This window comes from Tenrec ecaudatus, chromosome 15, assembly GCF_050624435.1.
Source record: "Tenrec ecaudatus isolate mTenEca1 chromosome 15, mTenEca1.hap1, whole genome shotgun sequence".
In the NCBI taxonomy this organism is placed as follows: Eukaryota; Metazoa; Chordata; class Mammalia; order Afrosoricida; family Tenrecidae; genus Tenrec; species Tenrec ecaudatus.
Genome location: NC_134544.1, coordinates 50,572,756 through 50,578,755, shown reverse-complemented (window position 1 = coordinate 50,578,755; position 6,000 = coordinate 50,572,756). Strand labels below are relative to the sequence as shown.

The following is a 6,000-nucleotide window of genomic DNA, read 5'->3' as shown; positions in this document are numbered from 1 at the left end:
ATGCATCCATTGTGTCAAGCACATTTGCACATTCGTTGCCCTCATCATTCTCAAAACATTTGCTTTCTACTTGAGCCCTTGCTATCAGCTCATTTTTCCCCTCCCTCCCCACTCCCTCCCCATTGCCCGCTCCCTCATGAACCCTTGGTAATTCATAAATTATTATTATTTTGTCATATCTTTCACTGTGGGACATCTCCCTTCACCCACTTTTGAGTTAACCCCCCCCCCACAGGGAGGAGCTTATAAGTAGATCTTTTAAATCTTTTCCCCCTTTATACCCCAACCTCCATCCACCCTCCCAGTATCGCCACTCTCACCATTGGTCCTGAAGAGATCATTTGTTCTGGATTTCCAGTGTTTCCAGTTCCTATCTGTACCAGTATACATTCTCTGTTCTAGCCAGATTTGTAAGGTAGAATGGGATCATGATAGTGGGGGAGGGGAGGGGATGCATTTAGGAACTAGAGGAAAGTTGTATGGTTCATCATTGCTACACTGCACCCTGACTGGCTCATCTCCTCCCCGCGACCCTTCTGTAAGGGGATGTCCAGTTGCCTACAGATGGGCTTGGATCCCCAATCCGGACTCCCCCTCATTCACAATGATAGGATATTTTGTTCTTTGTTGCCCGATAGCTGATCCCTTCGATACCTTGTGATCACAAAGGCTGGTATGCTTCTTCCATGTGGACTTTGTTGCTTCTCAGCCAGCTGGTCACTTGTTTACCTGCAAGCTTTTAAGACCCCAGATGCTATATCTTTTGATAGTCGGCACCATCAGCTTTCTTTACCACATTTCTTATGCACACATTTGTCTTCAGCAATTATGTCATGAAGGTGAGCATCATGGAATGCCAGCTTAATAGAACACAGCATTCTTGCATTGAGGGAGTACTTGAGTGGAGGCCCAATGTCCATCTGCTACCTTAATACTAAACCTTACTTTAAGAGGCTAACACAGAAGGGTACAGCAAGTCTCCATAAAACCCAGAGATAAGGTTGGTAGAACTCCTCTTTGGATCCTGTCTGGAGTCACAGCTGAACCAGAAAAAAAATACTAAACCTATAAATATATGCACATAGATCTATTTCTCCATCATCACATATAAATATATTTACATATGTACATGCCTGTATTTAGACCTCTATAAATGCCCTTTGCCTCCTAATTCTTTCCTCTATTTCCTTTTACTTTCCTCTTGTCCCACCATCATGCTCAGCCTTCATTTGGGTTTCAGTAGTTCATCTCAGTTATATTGCCCTTGATCAAAACCAGGTCTCTTACACCCTCCTTGCCACTGATTTTGGATCACTTGTTTTTCCCTTGTTCCTGGGTTTGTTAACGCCACTTCCTTTCCCCCACCTCCCCCTCTTGCATGTCCCCCTGGAGCCATTGGTCCCATTGTTTTCTCCTCCAGATTGTTTATCCAGTCTATCTTATCTAGATCGACGCATAAAATTATTTTCATTGCTACTTCATAACTGTAAGATATGGAAATAATAATCTATAACTTATCAAGGGTTTGTGAGTGAGGGTGGGTAGGGGAGGGAAGGGAAAGAAATGGGTAGCAGATAGAACACAAATACAATGGATTTTTGCAGGTTAACATTTGTGTTTTGAATTATGTAAGACAATATTGAAGAAATCATTCACTATATTATGAATTATCATGCTTTTAAATATTTGAAACTATAGTTTATAACCTATATAAACCAAAATCCTCACAACCGAGTCAATTTGTAACTTCGTGATAGGGAAGTTGCCAACAATTTCATTTTGCCAGGATCAATAATTGATGCTCAAGGAAGCATCAGTGAAGAGCTCAAAGGATGCCTTGCATTGGTTAAACCTGCTGCACAGATCTCTATAAAGTGTTGAAGAACAAGGATGCCACTTTAAGAACTCAAGTGTGCTGGACCCATGGCAATGTATTCTGAATAGCCTCTTATGCATGTGAAAGTTGGACATTGAATAAAGAAGACCAAAGAAGATTTGATGCATTTGAATTATGATGTTGGCAAAGAATATTGAAAGTACCACACACCTCCAGGAGAACAAACAAGTCTGTCTGGGAAGAAGTACAGCTAGAATGTTCCTTACAAAAAAGGATGGTGAGACTATGCTTGGTTGATTGATTGTTGTTATTTTTTTGTATTGGGGGCCTTTTATTAGGAGAGACCAGTCCCTGAAGAAGTACCTCATGATTAATAAAATATAGAGGCATTGGGGGACAAATAAAATATAGAGGCAGGGGAACAGACAACAGAAAAGTGGGTAAATTATAATAATAATTTACAAATTACCAAGGATTCATGAGAGAGGGAGGAGAAAAAATGAGGAGCTGATACCAAGGGCTCAAGTAGAAAGAAAATGATGATGGCAACAAATTACAAATGTGCTCAACACAATGGATGTATACATGGACTATGATAAGAGTTGTATGATAAAATTAAAAATAAAGAGGAAGACCTTTGACAAGATGGCCTGAGACAGTGGCTGAAGCATTGCACTTAAACACGGCAAATGTGAGGATGGTGCAGAACTGGGTAGTGTTTGCATGACGTTGGTGTGATTCAGTGGCACCTAGCCATAAAGTCAGCATGACATTCACATTTATATTTTCTTTAAAATATAGCAGAACCCTCTTTTGCCCTGGACTGTAATCCACATGGTAGGCAGTTGGAAACCACTAACACTTCAGTGGGAGAAACACTGCAAAAAATTGTTCCAGTTTTTAATATGTTCTTTTTTGTTGTCAACTGAGGTTTTTCTTCTGCTTTCTTCTGCCTTTGTTGTCGACAGTTTATTTGTGTTTTGTTTTGATTTGTAATTTTTTATATGAAACCCAGAAAAGGTAATACTTTTCAAAGAGACATAGAAGGAAAAGTCAGAGGGAAATGGAGAACTAACAGTGAGTACAGGGAAGAAGAAATAGTCAGGAATTGACTGTGGTTATGGTTTCACAACTTTTATGCATGTGACTGAACTAGTGAAATGTAAGATATATGAATTGTATGTTGGTGAAACTGTCCAAAATAAATAATATTTTTAAATGAGTGCATACAGCCTTTTTATGAAGATGGTGCCAAAGGTGAGGAAGGAAATCCCTGTCCCTCCCCAAACTGAAACCAAAGCAAAAGTGTTAAAGGCCAAGAAGGTCAGGCTGAAAGTCATCCACAGCCCAAAATAAGATCTGCACATCACTCACTTTCTGGTGGCCCAAAACGCTGTGGCAAGTCAGCAGACACTCCACAAGAATAAGAAGAGAAACTTACTGGAAAATCAAATTACAACCAGGGGAGGGGAGCATCTACATTTCAGAAGAGACACATGTTTCTGAGGGTAAGTGTGGTGTGCAAATGGGGAGGAGCAACCTCACAGTATGAAGGGGTTTTAAACAATAATTGTAGGGAAGCTAAGGGAGAATAAACCCAATTCTATATTCCAGAATAGACACTTTTGCATAAGTTTCAACCTAACCCTCAGTTAGCCATGCCATGGACTGAGCACTATAATGACCTTACACACAGGCCTAATAGAACACAGCATCCCCCAAGGACCACACTCAATGTGAAAGCCCAACTGAACAAACTGGGACCTACCTGAAAACTACCTATAGCCCTTGGATTTAAGAATGAAATTTCCTGATGGGAAAGGCAGCAAGTGATGGCCACCCCAAGATGTGGAAATGGTGGTCATTGGGCCTTGGGTGGGACCCCTTCCTTAGTGGGTGTCTAATGAAAGGGGACCCAGAACCATCATGTATTTACTATCTCAATGCTCCCCTTGCATTAGTCAAGCAGGTATTAATCTGATATACAAGGATCTGCCCTTGTAAAAAATGTTACAGGAAAATTTCCCCTAGCACCAACCCCCATACGCCATGTAAAAAAAACCTCAATGATTTAAGAGTTCAATCTGCATAAAGTAACAACTCATAGATTGCAGTTCCCAGCCAGAATATAGTCACATAACGTCCTCCTTTCAAAAGTACCTTAAATTCCATGCCATTGGATAAATTATTGATGTTATCAATGCAATTTCCTCATACCCCAGGGGGTGATTGACAATGTTTTCTTTTTTCTTTTCTTTTGGTTTCTTCATTGTTGTTGATTGGGGAGAGAGGGGTTTTTTTGGTTGATTGGTTTTGTTTTTTGTGTAATAAAATGATAATATGACCACTAAAGTAAACCAGAGTCATTCACAACATGTGGATAAACAGATAGGTTCTGGGTTTCCACTTAATTCTAGGCTCAATCCAAGAATACTTGATTCTTATAACACGGCCCTGCTCTATACTCTCTTTCATGAAGAGATCACTTACGATAAGGGTGCTACAGCAAAGAGTAGTGAAGAAAGCACATGGTGCCGAGCTATCAATTGGAATAGTGTCTGGGGCCTTAAAGGCTTGTAATCAAACACGCAGCCCTCTAAGGGAGGCCTCAACTAAGCCCACTTGGATGAAGCAACGCAGCAGGAGTAATCCAAAGATGACAATAACAAAGTTCAAATATGATGAAAGGAAAGTTATCAAGCAAACATGGAAACACCCAATTTGTAGAAGACTAAGGAGGAGAGTGGGATTCCAAAATGTATCTACAAAGTATATCTAGTCAAATTAAGCCTCTGGCAGATCCTTTCTGGCCATAGTCAAGGGACCCAAATAGCTTTGCTCCCAGACAGAGATTACTGTAAACTTGATTATGGTGTATGTAACTGTGGTATAACATGATACCTGGTCAGACCTCCTCCTTGATCCAACCTGAATTTGCTCTAGGTTTAAATATTTCCCACTTCGTGACAGAAATTTCCTCTCTGGCTTTTAAAAAATATTGTTGGCAGTCTTTTCTTTTACTCTTTATTTTTATCTTTATATTATTATTATTTTCTGTTTTGTTTTTATTTCTGTTATGTTTCTTGGTTTATGAAACACACAAGGTATGGATGCATAGAGACAATAACAAATGCAATGGTTTATGGGGGTTGGGAACTAGGGAGAATAGGGAAACTGGGAGCAAATAATGAATACAGAAGGGAGGAGAGAGCACTAGAATGGATTGTCATGATGTATATACAATCTATAAAAGCGACTTAACTTTGGGAGTATATGATATGGAAAGTTTATATCAATAAGACTATTAAATAATTAAATAGTAAAAGGTGTTTAAAAAAAGAAGGCAACCTAAATATCCTCAGAAGATACCTCCAGGAGAAATGAGTCTGACCACTATGCCATCATAAGTTTCCCCTGACTGAGACAGCCTTGGAGAAGACAGAAAATAGCAACATACTTTTACTGAAAGTGAACGTCCAGGCCAACTAGCTCTTGATCAAACATGTCATGAAGAAACTCAGTGACATTGGCATAGCCAAAGTCAACATCCTCTTCAGGCCTGACAGAGAGAAGAAAGCCTATGTTCAACTGGCTCGTGGCTATGTTCCTGTGGAATCTAAAGTTTAGACGTTGCCTACACAATTGGAATCATTTACACCGAGTCCAGCTGGTTCATTCTAAATGTAAACTCTTTCAATAAATAAAAAAGTACCTATAAAGTAGGTGAAGTCCAAAACAGCTCTTGGGATTGTACGAATGACAGTGTACTGGTTTTACTATGGCACCCTATGCAACGTTGGGAACCCGGGTGAAGGAGGGACCGGATCTCTCTGAACTAACTACTCTAATTCCCTATCTGTAATTATTTCAAATAAGAAAACGAATGTTTATTTGGTAAGAACACAAACACTTTTCAAACAACAGTTTTTGGGAAATATTAGTATTCATAATATATTTAAAGTACCAAGTGAATTGTTTTAGTTTCAATGTATTTTCTTTTTTCTGACTACAACCAAACTTTTCATTAGGTGCAAGTATTAAAGAGAAGGTATGAGTGATGGATAAACACAAATTACTGTCACTAATCAGCTAGACTTCTGAATTAAGTTTGTGGAATTAAGGAAATCAAACATTTTGTGGGAAATTAATTTTTTTACAGTGGA

The 6,000-nt window shown here is 39.3% G+C and overlaps 1 non-coding gene across 1 annotated transcript; it reads left to right on the top strand.

Moving 5' to 3' along the window:
• The first annotated feature begins 920 nt into the window (after positions 1-920).
• LOC142428455 (small nucleolar RNA SNORA26) lies at positions 921-1,042 on the top strand. Its single transcript, XR_012780354.1, has one exon. It is a non-coding gene; the product is annotated as a small nucleolar RNA SNORA26 (small nucleolar RNA).
• Positions 1,043-6,000: the final 4,958 nt, after the last annotated feature.